Raw genomic sequence first — 16,049 nt, forward strand, 5'->3', positions numbered from 1 at the left:
ACACTATACAAGCAGAGGTTTACTATACTATCATGATATTTATGTCTGGATGTTTTATACACTAATTTATAAGCCATTATATTTTTGGTGATAACCTCTCCTGTGTAGGATTGGTGTCCACACCAAGAGGGTTTTAGTACTCACCTACTGGGGTAGGTGAGGTGTGATAACTATTACACCATTACCTTTAGGGTAACTGTTCTTTTAATACTTAATCACTATAGAGTGATTTGGTAGAGCACTATTTAACATATAGGTAGCGCCACTCGCCCCTTCACATCTTCTTTCTTTCTAGTTGCCTCTTCTTACCTGACTGAGGGAGGGAATCCAACTTCTTTCCAGTTACTCTCTTAATTGCTTTTTCAAGTGTTCTTCCTAAGAGGAGTTTCTCATCATACAGAATTGAACATAAAGCCTGCTTCCAAGCCAGAAACCTAGTACCACAAGGCTCATTTTGTTGAAACTGAATGAGCCATTAAACAAGCCAAGCCTTGCACTCGCCAAGTCCACTGCTACAAAGTCTGCTACAAAGTCTGCGACCAAATTAAATTCTTCCAAGGCTGTAATAATTTTAGTGGAATGGGGTGATTGTAAGTGCCTGTATGATGACAAGCTTTTCCCTCTGACTAGAAGTGTTGATTATTCCAGGAGACTCACCACCACTCAACCCTGGATGTTTTCAGTTTGCTGTGCAGATGGATGGTGCACGCCATCTTGGAAGTGGAGGAAAGTTGTCATGACAAAGCGTCAGCCCTTACGTTCTTAGTACCGGGTAAGAATGAGACAATGTAATTGAAACTAGACAAGAAAGGAGCCCATCGTGCCCTCCTGGGAGAGAGGCGTTTAGCCTCAGTCAAGGATGTGAGATTCTTATGGTCAGTAAGAATAAGAACTGACACAGTGGTACCTTAAAGGAGATGTCTCCATTCATTCATGGCTAAAATGATTGCTAACAGCTCTCTGTCACCAATCTCATAATTGTACTCCACAGGTGACAATTTCTTGGAAAATTAGCCACAAGGATGCATAGCGCTCTCAGAGGTAGGACGTTGAGACAGAAGGGTGCCAACTCCAGACTCAGAAGCATCAATCTCAAGGATAAAAGGTAACGTAGGATCAGGATGTGCCGACACAGGAGCAGAAACAAAGGCAGCCTTGAGACTCTCAAAGGACTTAATGGACTCCTGAGACCAACTCCGTTGGTCAACGTCCTTTCTGGTCATATCAGTCAGGGGCTTGACCAGAGATGAGAAGTTACGAATAAACTTCTGATAATAGTTGGCAAAGCAAAGAAAACACTGCAGAGGACGTAAACCCACAGGTCGGGGCCACTGTAGGACTGCTGAAAGTTTCTCTGGGTCCATTGAAAATTCTGCATTGGAAATTACATAACCCAGGAATTAACCTGTTCATGATGGAATTCACACTTCTCCACTTTACAATAGAGATTGTTCTCTCTTATGCCCTGTACACACGACCATTTTCCGGTCGGAATAAACTCTGAAGGTTTTTCCGACGCAGTTCTGCCGGAATTCCACTGAAACTGTCTTGCGTATACACGATCACACCAAAGTCCGACCATCAAGAACGCGGTGACATACAACATGTACGATGGGACTAGAAAAAGGAGGTTCAATAGCCAGTAGCCAATAGCTTCCGTCTCGTACTTGCTTCAGAGCATGCATAATTTTTGGGCCATCAGAACAGCATACAGATGAGCGGTTTTCCCGATAGGAATTGGTTCCGTCAGAAATATTTAGAACCTGTTCTATTTCTAGGTCCATCATAATTTGCGGCGTAAAAAGTCAGATGGGGTATATACACGATCGGTATATACGATGAAAAGCTCCCGTCTGATTTTTTCTGTTGGACATTCCACTTGTGTGTACACGGCATTCGTTTCTGAAGCACACAACAGACATCTGTGTGGTGACTCTCCAGGGACTTGGAAAATATGAGGATATCGTCAAGATAAACCACCACAAATAACTGCAACAAGTCTCGGAGGACATCATTAATAAATTCCTGGAAAACTGCCGGGGCATTACAAAGGCCAAAAGGCATTACAAGGTACTCATAATGGCCTGTTTTGGTATTAAACACAGTTTTTCACTTGTCTCCCTCCTTAATCCTCACAAGATTGTATGCCCCTCTAAAATCAAGCATTGTCAAAAACTGTTGCTCCGGCTACCGAGCTACTGCATGGACGTGTGAGCAGATAGCTCCGTGCTGGAGACCGGGGAAACGACGCTTAACGGAGAGGACTTTAACTCTAACTAACCACTACCTGTGTGGGAACTATCCCTCATTCCCTCGACATGGCCAAAAAGAGGAAAGGAGTCTCACAGCTCCATAAACTTCAACACTTCTTCCCGCAGAAAGACCGCGGCCTACTCCAAGATGGCGCCGGAGACACCTCGCCGCCTACCTCCAGCGAGTCTGCGACATCCTCTCCGAGCCCGAAACACAGCCCCAGCGTGTCCAGAGACCCTCCGGATGTCTCATCTCCGCTGTCCCGGAGCCCGGCGAAATCTAAACCCCGTCTGACGGTGGACGTGACCGCCGACAAGGTGAGCGGGGACCACGAGGGCTTGGATGATACTAGGGAATTAGCTGAAACGCTCCATTCGTTCCCCACCACCAACCAGCCGGTGTCTGACACCACGCTGAAAGACATGCTGGTGTCCCTTCGCAGCTCCCTCCACGCGGACCTAATGGACTGCATGCGGAGTTTTAAGGCAGACATGGGGGAGCTGGGAGACAGAGTATCTCATGTGGAGGAAAAAATGGGCGATTATGCCACCTCTTATAACTCATTAGTTGATGCCCATAATGGGCAAGCTGACGAGGTGTCCTGGCTAAGGTCAAAGGTCGCTGACCTTGAAGATAGATCTTGCCGCAACAACCTCAAAATTAGGGGGATCCCCGAAGTGATCACCCCGGGCCAACTATTGCAATATGCTCAAACTATGATGAGATCCTTTCTGCCGGACGCTACTGACTCTGATTTACTGATTGACAGGATCCATCGACTCCAAAAACCGTCCCATCTACCAGACAACATCCCTAGGGATGTCCTTATGTGGGTACATTTTTACCACATTAAAGAAAATTTCATGTCTGCTCATCGCAAAAACAAACAACCACCTGAATGCTATGCACATATTCAGCTTTTTGCGGACTTGTCCCAGTACACCATGCAGAAACATAAAGCCCTGCTATCCATTACTAAAGCTCTGCGTAACCACGCCATCTTATACCGCTGGGGATATCCGGCTAAGTTACATATCACTAAAGATGAGCAGGTGTCTGTGGTCAATTCCCTGGAGGAAGGACTGAAGCTGCTTAGAGCATGGGACATCCTTCCAGCTCAATCAGAATCTCACACGTCTCCACCAGCTTCAATGGATGTTAGCGACACCTGGCAGGTTGTATCCAGGAAACACAAAAATGCCTCCTCCAGGAGACGCACTTGATCTCTCCGTCACACGCTACCAACCTATTCGACAATACCCGGCTCCCCTAGCACGTATGCCACCGAGTGTTTTCTACACCCCATGACATTTAGTGCAGAAATTCTGCCACGGGCTCCTGGAAAGGGCCCTTTTCTTAATCCGGAGCAAGATAAAGCTCCGAGTTTATTTTTTTTACTGTTTCTCTTTCTCTACGTGCAACCATGTTGGTTTTGCTTTCCCCTGCTTGCTGTTTGTTCTCTTTTTTTCTCTCTCCCTTCTGTTCTATTCCCCCCTCACTTCTTCACAGGATGGACTCATCTAATTTCTCAGATTCCCAGTCTCACAGCTGAAGATCGTTTCCACAACAGGATACTCGAGGACCTCTATCTGACCAAGACCGCTTGGGTATGCTTACTACACTCTCTTCCCTATAATGATTGCCAATGGTAAAGTTTGTTTCTTTTAACACACATGGGCTTAACCACCCGGCTAAAAGAGCTGCCCTCTGGAAGGAGGCCGGCAAGCTGAAGGCCGATGTCCTTTGCATACAAGAATCGCATCTCACACTACAGGACCAGCATAGACTCCATCATAAAAAATTCCCACATATTTTCCAGGCCTCAGTGTCAAGTAAACATAAAGGAGTTGCTATTCTCATCAGTGCTTCTGTAACCTTCACTCTTAAGTCTTTTACTACCGACCCTGGAGGTCGATATGTCATTGTTATTGGAGAAATCAACAACAAACTCTATACGGTAGTTAGCCTCTACGCTCCGAACTCTCATCAGCTGAGATTTCTGAAAAGGCTACTGAAAAAAATTGATGAAGTTAAACAGGGTGCTTTACTTATTGGTGGCGATTTCAACATCACTATGGACTACAATATTGACACTACATCTAAGTCCAAGAGGCTTTTACCCACACTCCAATCCACTTTGCATTCCGCAGAACTGTATGACATCTGGAGATGTAGGCATTAGACATGTGCAGAGTAAAATATTTCGTTTCGGAATTTCGTTTTCGTCTGAAAACTTAATTTATTTAGTTACTCCCGAAATTCGTTTTTATTTATTTCGTTTTTCGTTCAAAAATTGCATTCGTCCGAAAATCCACATGAATTACGGTCGAATCTGTCTTGGAAGGCTTATGGTGTCTGTCGAATGTATAAAGAAGATTCGACGGAGCTAACTATATAGCATACTTTAGAACCCTATTAAAGTCTATGGGACTCCAACGTTCAAAATCTAAAGTGCTAATTTTAAAGGCTAATTTGCAAGTTACTGTCCTAAAAAGTGTTTGGGGACCCGGGTCCTGCCCCAGGGGACATGTATCAATGCAAAAAAAAGTTTTAAAAACGGCCGTTTTTTCGGGAGCAGTGATTTTAATAATGATTAAAGTGAAACAATAAAAGTGTAATATTCCTTTAAATTTCGTAGGGGGGGGGTTGTCTATAGTATGCCTGTGAAGGGGCGCATGTTTCCCGTGCTTAGAATTGTCCCTGCACAAAGTGTCATTTATGCAGGAAAAAAAGTCCTTTAAAATCACTCGCAGCTATAATGAATTGTCGGCTCCCGTAATACAGTGAACACTCATTGAAAGTCATTGATAAAAAAATAAATAAATAAATAAATAAAAAAGCGTGGGGGTCCCCCAAATTCAATTACCAGGCCCTTCAGGTCTGGTATGGATATTAAGGAGAACCCTGCCTCAAATTTAAGAAAAAATTTGACGTGGGGTTCCCCCTAAATATCCATAACCAGACCCTTCAGGTCTGGTATGGATATTAAGGGGAACCCCGCGTCAAATTAAAAAAAAAATTGACGTGGGGTTCCCCTTAAAAATCCATACCAGACCCTTTATCCGAGCACGCAACCTGGCAGGCCGCAGGAAAAGAGGGGGGGACGAGAAAGCGGCCCCCCCTCCCTCCTGAACCGTACCAGGCCACATGCCCTCAACATTGGGAGGATGCTTTGGGGGTCCGTGACCCCTCAAAGCACCTTGTCCCCATGTTGATGAGGACAAGGGCCTCATCCCCACAACCCTGGCCGGTGGTTGTGGAGGTCTGCGGGCGGGGGGCTTATCAGAATCTGGAAGCCCCCTTTAACAAGGGGACCCCCAGATCCCGGCCCCCCCCCTGTTTGAAATGGTAAGGGGGTAAAAGTACCCCTACCATTTCACAAAGAAAGTGTAAAAAATGTTTAAATAAAACAAACACACTTTTTAAAAATTCCTTTATTAAAAATAAAAAAATAAAAAAAAAGATTCCAGCGGCGGTAATCCACTCTTGCTATCCAGCGACGGACGGTCAGCTCTCCATCGATGTCTAATGTCATCCAGCGCAGCGCAGCATCCTTCTTCTGTCTCCTCCACGGAGACACTGGAGGCATTCCGGCGCTGACGTTTCTTATATACGGAGGGCGGGGCCACCCGTCACCTGACCCCGCCCCCCTCTGACGCAAGGGGAAACCCGGGGTTCCCCGTGACGTATGGGTGACCCCGCCCCCCTCTGATGTAACGGAAACCTGCCTGTGTTACATCAGAGGGGTGCGGGTCACCCCTACGTCACAGGGAACCCCGGGTTTCCCCTTGCGTCAGAGGGGGGCGGGGTCAGGTGACGGGTGGCCCCGCCCACCCTATATAAGAAACGTCAAGCCGCCGGAATGTCTGTAGTGTCTCCTCCACGGAGACAGAAGAAGGATGCTGCGCTGCGCTGGATGACATTAGACATCGATGGAGAGCTGACCGTCCGTCGCTGGATAGCAAGAGTGGATTACCGCCGCTGGAATCTTTTTTTTATTTTTAATAAAGGAATTTTTCAAAAGTGTGTTTGTTTTATTTAACCATTTTTTACACTTTCTTTGTGAAATGGTAGGGGTACTTTTGTACCCCCTTACCATTTCAAACAGGGGGGGGGGCAGGATCTGGGGGTCCCCTTGTTAAAGGGGGCTTCCAGATTCTGATAAGCCCCCCGCCCGCAGACCTCCACAACCACCGGCCAGGGTTGTGGGGATGAGGCCCTTGTCCTCATCAACATGGGGACAAGGTGCTTTGAGGGGTCACGGACCCCCAAAGCATCCTCCCAATGTTGAGGGCATGTGGCCTGGTACGGTTCAGGAGGGAGGGGGGGCCGCTCTCTCGTCCCCCCCTCTTTTCCTGCGGCCTGCCAGGTTGGGTGCTCGGATAAAGGGTCTGGTATGGATTTTTAGGGGGAACCCCATGTCAAATTTTTTTTAAATTTGATGCGGGGTTCCCCTTAATATCCATACCAGACCTGAAGGGTCTGGTTATGGATATTTAGGGGGAACCCCACGTCAAATTTTTTCTTAAATTTGAGGCAGGGTTCCCCTTAATATCCATACCAGACCTGAAGGGCCTGGAAATTGAATTTGGGGGACCCCCACGCTTTTTTTTTTATTTATTTATTTATTTATTTATCAATGACTTTCAATGAGTGTTCTCTGTATTACGGGAGCCGACAATTCATTATAGCTGCGAGTGATTTTAAAGGACTTTTTTTCCTGCATAAATGACACTTTGTGCAGGGACAATTCTAAGCACGGGAAACATGCGCCCCTTCACAGGCATACTATAGACAACCCCCCCCTACGAAATTTAAAGGAATATTACACTTTTATTGTTTCACTTTAATCATTATTAAAATCACTGCTCCCGAAAAAACGGCCGTTTTTAAAACTTTTTTTTGCATTGATACATGTCCCCTGGGGCAGGACCCGGGTCCCCAAACACTTTTTAGGACAGTAACTTGCAGAATCTTTTCTCTCTGTCAAATCTTTTTTCTCTGTCGAATATTTTCTCTATATAATCTTGGACTAATAGAGGTAAGGTTAAGCACATTCGACCACAGGTTCTATAGACAGATTGTTATCGTCAGAGTCATGTCGAATCTCCTATTCTATATCGAACTGTTGTAACAATGAAAACGAAAATAAAGCATTTATTTATGTCGGATCTTTCGTTTTTCGGATTTTGTGCTTTCGTTATCGTTTGTCAAAACGAAAACGAAAATAGCTGAAATTCGGACGAAAATGCATTCGGACGAAAACGAATGCACATGTCTAGTAGGCATCCTGGTGAAAAGGATTTTTCATTTCACTCAGCCAGGCATAATACTTATTCCCGTATAGATATGATTGTTGGGGATAGAGGTATATTGCGGGCAACATCCTCCTCCGCTATCCATGACATAACTTGGTCAGATCATGCGCCAGTATCGGTGGTGGTGGCGGAGAGGGATGTCCCTTCGGGAGATTTTGTATGGAGGGCTGACTCGAGTCTGCTTCGGATACCCGGTTATGTGACCTCTTTAACAAAAACACTACAAGAATTTTTTGATATCAACAAAAACTCTGTCTCCGACCCTATGACCCTATGGTGCGCCCACAAGGCGTATATGAGGGGTATTTTGCTACAACTCAGCTCCAGGCTTAAGAAACAGAGATCGAGCAAATTAGATTCTCTGCTTCAAGAAATTAAAACCATTGAGGCTCTAAATAAGGTCACTCCTGGGGTTCCCTTGGCGGACAAGTTGACAGCCCTTCGTTACGAGCTGAGGGGTTTGCTTTTGGACTCTCATGATAAATATATTAAGGCTTTGCAAATTAACCACTATGCTCATGGTAATAGGGCTGGGAAACTTCTCGCTAACAAATTAAAAGACCACAAAACCCGTAACAGAATCCCCTTTATTAGGCGAGCTTCTGATGGTGCTAAAATCTCAGATCCTAGGGGCATAGCGGACGCTTTTGCCGACTACTACTCCTCTCTCTATAACATAGATAAGGACCCTGACACAGTCCAACCCTTAGAAGATGATATCCAGTCTTTCTTGCAGTCTCTTAATCTCCCAACCTTGTCTCACTCGCAGTTAACCTCCCTCAACGCCCCTATATCTGTAAAAGAAATACAAAAAGCCATGCATACCTTACCCCTAGGCAAGTCTCCCGGTCCTGACGGCCTTCCAAATGATTATTACAAAGTATTTAAAACGGTGTTATCCCCGACATTACAAGACGTCTTTTCTAAAGCAATTTTAAACGCCTCTTTCCCCCCAGAAATGCTTAGAGCCTATGTAGTTACTATTCCCAAGCCTGGTAAAACTCCTGATGCCCCGTCAAATTTCCGCCCTATATCTCTCCTAAATACTGATGTCAAACTGTACGCAAAAATACTAGCCTTAAGACTTTTGGACACCCTGCCTTCCCTGATCAACCCTGACCAGTCTGGATTCACGACTGGGAGACAGCCCTCGGATGCAACCCGAAGGGTTGTCGACCTGCTCCATCACGCGAAGTCCTGTCGGACGCCTTCTCTGCTCCTTTCTTTGGATGCGGAGAAGGCGTTCGACAGGATACACTGGGGGTATATGGTTCAGGTTCTTAAAAAGTTTGGGTTCACTGGGCCCATACTATCTGCTATTCTTGCCCTCTACTCATCTCCATCCGCGCAGGTTTACATGTCAAGTACATTATCTCAGATTTTTAAAATTACGAATGGCACGAGGCAGGGGTGCCCCCTCTCTCCTTCCATCTTTAATTTACTTATTGAACCCCTTGCGGAAAAAATCAGAACACACCCAGACATAATTGGCTTCACTTTCCAAAATACCTCCCATAAGATCAACCTGTTTGCAGACGATGTCATCTTATTTTTAAATGACCCCGCGAAATCCTTACCCGCTGCTCATTCTATTCTACAAAATTTTAGCCAAATTTCATATTATAAAATAAATTTTTCCAAATCCTTAATTTTACCAATCAATGTCCCTACTAATCTTAGAAATATCTTACAAGCCTTGTTTTCCTACACCTGGAGTGAAGTGGGCATAACTTATTTGGGTCTCCGGATAGTTGCTGACCCAACTGAGCTAGCTGACATTAATTACCGCCAGCTCTCTGACCACTTGACTACAGAGACTGCCCGATTATCCAAAGTAGAACTCTCTTGGTCGGGGAGACTGGCTTCATTCAAAATGCTCCTCCTACCACAAATCCTATATATTTTTCGTACACTACCTGTTCCTCTCTCCCCTGCACATCTCAAAAGACTAGATGCCATAATTACTAAATATGTCTGGCAATCCAAAAGACCCAGATGCTCCAAAACTTACTTATTGAAACATAGGAATGCTGGTGGGGTAGGATATCCCATACTCATAGATTATTATAGGGCTTCGCTTCTTGTCCAACTTCGACACTGGTTTCGGGATACGAAGTCCTCGCCCTGGGGATCTATCGAGCAAGCGATATGCCCTACTAGTACGCTGTCAGCTATGCTTTTAATAGACAGGTGGAAACCGTTTCCACTCAAGCAGCTCCCTCTGACCATACAAGCCTCTCTGCTGGCTTGGCAGGCTCTCTGTGCAGCCCCGTCACCTGGCGAAAACTTAATCAATATCCCCGTCCCCATAGATACACTAGCAGACATTATTCCCAACATTCCCACTAAAAGATGGCGGGATAAGGGAATTGAGACGATTGCTGACCTTTTCCATGATAACTCTCTAAAATCCTTTGATGTTCTTGCCCAACAATATGAGTTCCAAGTTCAGGATAACTATCCTTATAGTCAAATCTCCCACTTTTTTAAGTCGCTTCCATCCCACAAGTTATATCTCCACGAATCAGCGTGGAATTACCTCACATCCACACAAACTCAAAAGAAGGGAATATCTATATTTTATCTGCTCTTTCAACAAAAAACAATATTTGTTAAAACCACATCTCATATAAAGTGGGAAAGGGATTTGGCAACCACTTATACCACTCAACAGTGGCAGGTAGCATTCAGAACCCTATATAAGGCCACTAGATGCATCAACCACTGGGAACTCCACCAGAAGATTACCCTGAGATGGTATCTGACACCTTATCGCTTGAGCAAGTTTTCCGGTGATCACTCACAACATTGTTGGAGGGGCTGTGGCGAGATAGGTAACCTTAAGCACATCCTATGGTCTTGCAAAAACTTGAGCAGTTACTGGAACTCGGTGTTTCGTCTGATCTCCTCAACCACTGGAATGCTCACCCCTCCTAATATAAGTCTTGCTCTTCTAAACTTAGGTATAGAGCTTTTCCCTCCCGATCTCCGCACCGTGGTTATCCATATCCTCCTTGCTGCTAAATCACTTATAACCAAACAATGGAAAAATGCCGTAGCGCCAAATATATCTGATTTATACCGTATCCTTCAAACTACTTCCACATATGAAATCCTACTCGCCCGGAAGCGGGGATCGGAGGGAAAGGCCATCCAGCTCTGGAAGGTTTGGCTAGATCAGTTTCCTGCCTAAGTTCCATCTATCACTAACTTGGAGATTATATTGTTATAATTTAATAATATCCCCTTTGATGAAATGTCTATTTTGAAAATGGGCCCCCCCGATACCTTTCTGATACTTACCCACACAACTCTCTTCCACTCTTCTCCATCCTCTTTTGCTTAACCTTCTTCTCCTCTTTCTGCTTCCCCCTTTTCTGCTCTCCCTCTCTCCTTCACTACATATGTCGGAATCTCTACGGTCCTGAGCATATTTTGTTGTAATCTATCAACATTAGATAACGTTCTATACTATCCTAATGCTATTGTTAATAACATTGTTGTGGAGTTACTTGTCTAATACTACAACCAATTACTACAGGCTATATGTTTCTCCTTTATTCTCTGATGTATGTATTACTTTTGTTCTGTTAACCAAAAATCTTTTCAATAAAAATATTGTGAAAAAAAAAAAAAAAAACTGTTGCTCCCTTGAGGTGGTCAAATAACTCCGTCATCAACATAATCGGATAGGCATTCTTAACCACTTTCAGACCGGACCATTTTGCTGGTAAATGACCAGAGGTCTTTTTACACTTTGGCACTGCGCTGCTTTAACTGGTAATTGCGCGGTCATGCAATGTTGTACCCAAACAAAATTTGCGTCCTTTTCTTCCCACAAATAGAGCTTTCTTTTGATGGTATTTGATTGCCTCTGCGATTTTTATTTTTTGCGATATAAACGTAAAAAGACCGCAAATTTTGAAAAAAAATGATATTTTCTACTTTTTGTTATTAGAAAAATCCAATAAACTCAATTTTAGTCATACATTTAGGCCAAAATGTATTCAGCCACATGTCTTTGGTAAAAAAAAAGTCAATAATTGTATATTTATTGGTTTGCGCAAAAGTTGTCACATCTACAAACTAAGGTACGTTTTCTGGAATTTACGCAGCTTTTAGTTTACGACTGCCTATCTCATTTCTTGAGGTGCTAAAATGGCAGGGCAGTACAAAACCCCCCCAAATGACCCTATTTTGGAAAGTAGACCCCCTAAGGAAATTGATAAGAGGCATGTTGAGCCCATTGAATATTTTATTTTTTTGCCTCAAGCGATTGAATAATGACAAAAAAAAAATTTTTTTTTTTTTTTTACACAAAGTTGTCACTAAATGATATATTGCTCACACATGCTATGGGCGTATGTGAAATGACACCCCAAAATAAATTCTGCTGCTTCTCCTGAGTACGGGGATACCACATATGTGGGACTTTTTGGGAGCCTAGCCGCGTACGGGGCCCCGAAAACCAAGCACCGCCTTCAGGCTTTCTAAGGGCGTAAATTTTTGAGTTCACTTCTCACTACCTATTACAGTTTTGAAGGCCATAAAATGCCAAGATGGCACAAAACCCCCACAAATGACCCCATTTTAGAAAGTAGACACCCCAAGCTATTTGCTGAGAGGCATGTTGAGTTCATGGAATATTTTATATTTTGCCACAAGTTGCGGGAAAATTACAAACTTTTTTTTTTTTTTTTTTTTTCCACAAAGTTGTCACTAAATGATATATTGCTCATGCATGCCATGGGCATATGTGAAATGACACCCCAAAATAAATTCTGCTGCTTCTCCTGAGTACGGGGATACCACATATGTGGGACTTTTTGGGAGCCTAGCCGCGTACGGGGCCCCGAAAACCAAGCACCGCCTTCAGGCTTTCTAAGGGCGTTACAGTTTTGAAGGCCATAAAATGCCAAGATGGCACAAACCCCCCCCAAATGACCCCATTTTGGAAAGTAGACACCCCTGAATTTAGGGGTACACTAGTGAGACTAGGTAATAAATGGCGGGTTCCCTGAAACTATAAAAAAATAACTAACCAACCAGCGTCACCTGTAACAGTTATATGGTGATCACTGGTGAAAGGGTTAACTAGGGGGCAATCAGGGGGCTTTATGCGGTAGTATATGGGGGTCCCTGGCGCTATAAAAAGCTGCGGCGAACCTAAATACCTACCTGCCTAACTAGCGTCACCTGTGACACTAATACAGCGATCAGAAAAACGATCGCTTATTAGGCTGGGTTCACACTGGAGCGATGCGGAAACGCCACGAATCCGCGGCGGATTCCCGCATCGCATGCCTCCCGGCGGCAGTTCACACTGCCCTATGTGAACTGCTGGGAGTGTCAGTGAAATGTTACTGACACCCCCAGATCAGTTCGCATATCGCAGTGCGATCTGCAAACTCGGATCGCATGGTGTGAACACCCATGCGATCCGATTCTGCTGCGGGCCAAAAAAAGGGTCCCGTGCGAATTTGCGGCGGGTGCGGCGGGTGTGGCGGGTGCGGCGAATGGCTGAACTCGAATCGCACAGAGATCGGATGTGATTTGCACTGCAGTGCGGTGCGAATCACATCCGTTCTCATAAACCGCTGCAATGTGAACCCAGCCTTAGTGACACTGGCGACGGGGGGTGATCACGGGGTTAAACCTTTATTGGGGGGGTTAGGGGGGTACCTTAGAACTAAAGGGGGCTAACCCTAACTGCCCTAACAGTTATTACAGTCACAAATGACACCCGCCGGGTGATCAGGGGGTTAAACCTTTATTAGGTAATAAATGGCGGGTGCCCTGAAACTATAAAAAAATAACTAACCAACCAGCGTCACCTGTAACAGTTATATGGTGATCACTGGTGAAAGGGTTAACTAGGGGGCAATCAGGGGGCTTTATGCGGTAGTATATGGGGGTCCCTGGCGCTATAAAAAGCTGCGGCGAACCTAAATACCTACCTGCCTAACTAGCGTCACCTGTGACACTAATACGGCGATCAGAAAAATGATCGCTTATTAGGCTGGGTTCACACTGGAGCGATGCGGAAACGCCGCGAATCCGCGGCGGGTTCCCGCATCGCATGCCTCCCGGCGGCAGTTCACACTGCCCTATGCGAACTGCTGGGAGTGTCAGTGAAATGTTACTGACACCCCCAGATCAGTTCGCATATCGCAGTGCGATCTGCAAACTCGGATCGCATGGTGTGAACACCCATGCGATCCGATTCTGCTGCGGGCCAAAAAAAGGGTCCCGTGCGAATTTGCGGCGGGTGTGGCGGGTGCGGCGGGTGCGGCGAATGGCTGAACTCGAATCGCACAGAGATCGGATGTGATTTGCACTGCAGTGCGGTGCAAATCACATTCGTTCTCATAAACCGCTGCAATGTGAACCCAGCCTTAGTGACACTGGCGACGGGGGGTGATCACGGGGTTAAACCTTTATTGGGGGGGTTAGGGGGGTACATTAGAACTAAAGGGGGCTAACTCTAACTGCCCTAACAGTTATTACAGTCACAAATGACACCAATGCAAAAAAAAAAAAAAAATGACATTGGTGTCACTGTGACTGGGGGGCAGGGGTAATTGGGGGGGTGATCGGGGGGGTGTGAGTGTGCCTGGCATGTTCTACTGTGTGTGTAGAGTGTTGGTGCAACTCACCGATCCTCTCTCCTCCGTGTCGGAACGAAAAATACCGACACGGAGGAGAGAATACATCACTTCCTCTCCTGTGTTTACATTACAGGAGAGGAAGTGATGTCACGGGGGATTTCTATTCGTCGGGAGCGATCGCGAGGGGGTGGCCATGAATGAATGGCCGCCCCCTCGTCCCGGAACGCTCCCGGACGAAAACCGATCGCCGCAAGGCACCGGGCGGGGGCCCGATCGGGCCCCCGACCCGCGGGAGGCAAGGGACGTACATGTAAGCCCTTATGCCTGCCCGTGCCATTCTGCCGACGTACATCGGCGTGCGCCGGTCGGCAACTGGTTAATAATGAAACAATTGCGACCCTTATAATCAATACAAGGTCTCAGTTCACCACCAGTTCATGTGCTCCTTACTGTGAAGGCCAGTTATGGGCGTGGGCAGCGACCAGTTTTTTGTTACTGTTCGTTTATATGGTCCGGGGACACACTGGGCACCTTTGCTGTCATTGTGCTCTTGCTGGGTGTCCAGTGTGCTCCTGTTCCTTTACTGGGGCTTGGGCAGCCTCCAGACTCACCTGTCCCACATCTATCCATTCCATGCATGTGCTTCCACTGTGGAGACACTTATAAATTTGTAGTGTGAGGACTGCAAGCAATACAGGGTGCCTGACGAGGCCTTGCAGCTTTCACATGCATTTGCAAATGCGTGCTTACTAATCCCCTGCTTTTAACAGACGGTTAGACAGGTTCATTTGGTTGGTCAGCAGACTGGTTGGTGAGTTGAGCTATGGAAATGTTTTTTTTCTTACATCAGTTCACCACTCCTCTTCTTCTTCACAAAGAAAAAAACAGCACCAGCAGGAGACGAGGATTTGCGGATGAAACCTCAAGAAAGTGCATCTGCAACATACTCAATACTGCAATCATACGACCGATGCAGAGGCAAACCTGACCTTTGTGGTACCCCTCTGGCAGGGAGGACAGTGAACAGACGCACAGGACCTTGGCTACCCTCTGGAAGCATGTCTTACTGCACTGTGGTGACCAAGAGAGAACCTCAGCATGGAGCCAATCGAAAGAGGGGTTGTGCCTCTGTAACCAAGGGTAACCAAACCTGTGGAAACTTAGGTGAGGAAATAACTTGGAATTGGATTATCTCATGGTGAAGCGCCCCTATGGCCATGGACAATGGAACAGTCTCATGATTCACATGGGCAGGCTGTAGAGGTCTTCTGTCAAGAGCCTCAATGGCAAGTGGAGTGTCACGCAGCTGTAATGGAATCGAGTGCTTCGATACAAAGGCAGCATCAATCAACAGGCCTGCAGCCCCAGAATTGATTAGAGCCTGTATCTCGATGGACGACTCAGCCCAAGAAAGGGTAACGGGCTTATCCTTCTGGATAACTAGGGATGAAACAACGCCACCTAAGGTCTGTCCGTGACAGGACCTCAAAGTTCGGCCGTTCCCTGGATGGGTAGGACAACACTTCAAATGGTGACCTGCCTGGCTGCAATAAAAGGCACGATCTCTCCCTCCTCCTAAGGGTTCTCTCATCTGCAGAGAGGCATGTGAAGCCCAAGTGCATGGGTTCATCTTCACAGACCAACTCGGTACTAGGAGGCATGGGAGGTGAGGGAGGCAAGGGTGGGACTGCAAAGTTCGGGGACAAATGTACAGGTGGCTTCCGCAAATACTCCTTAAAAGGGAGTCTTTCTCTGAGTCTGGGGTCAATGAGGATGGCAAATGTGATCAAGCTCAGTGGGTATATCTCATGCTGCTATCTCATCCTTGATGGTATCTGAGAGACCATGACAAAAAGCAGCCATGAGGGCC

This window comes from Lithobates pipiens, unplaced genomic scaffold, assembly GCF_037356315.1.
Source record: "Lithobates pipiens isolate NorthernLeopardFrog02 unplaced genomic scaffold, aLitPip1_a1.2 Scaffold_23, whole genome shotgun sequence".
Lineage (NCBI taxonomy): Eukaryota > Metazoa > Chordata > Amphibia > Anura > Ranidae > Lithobates > Lithobates pipiens.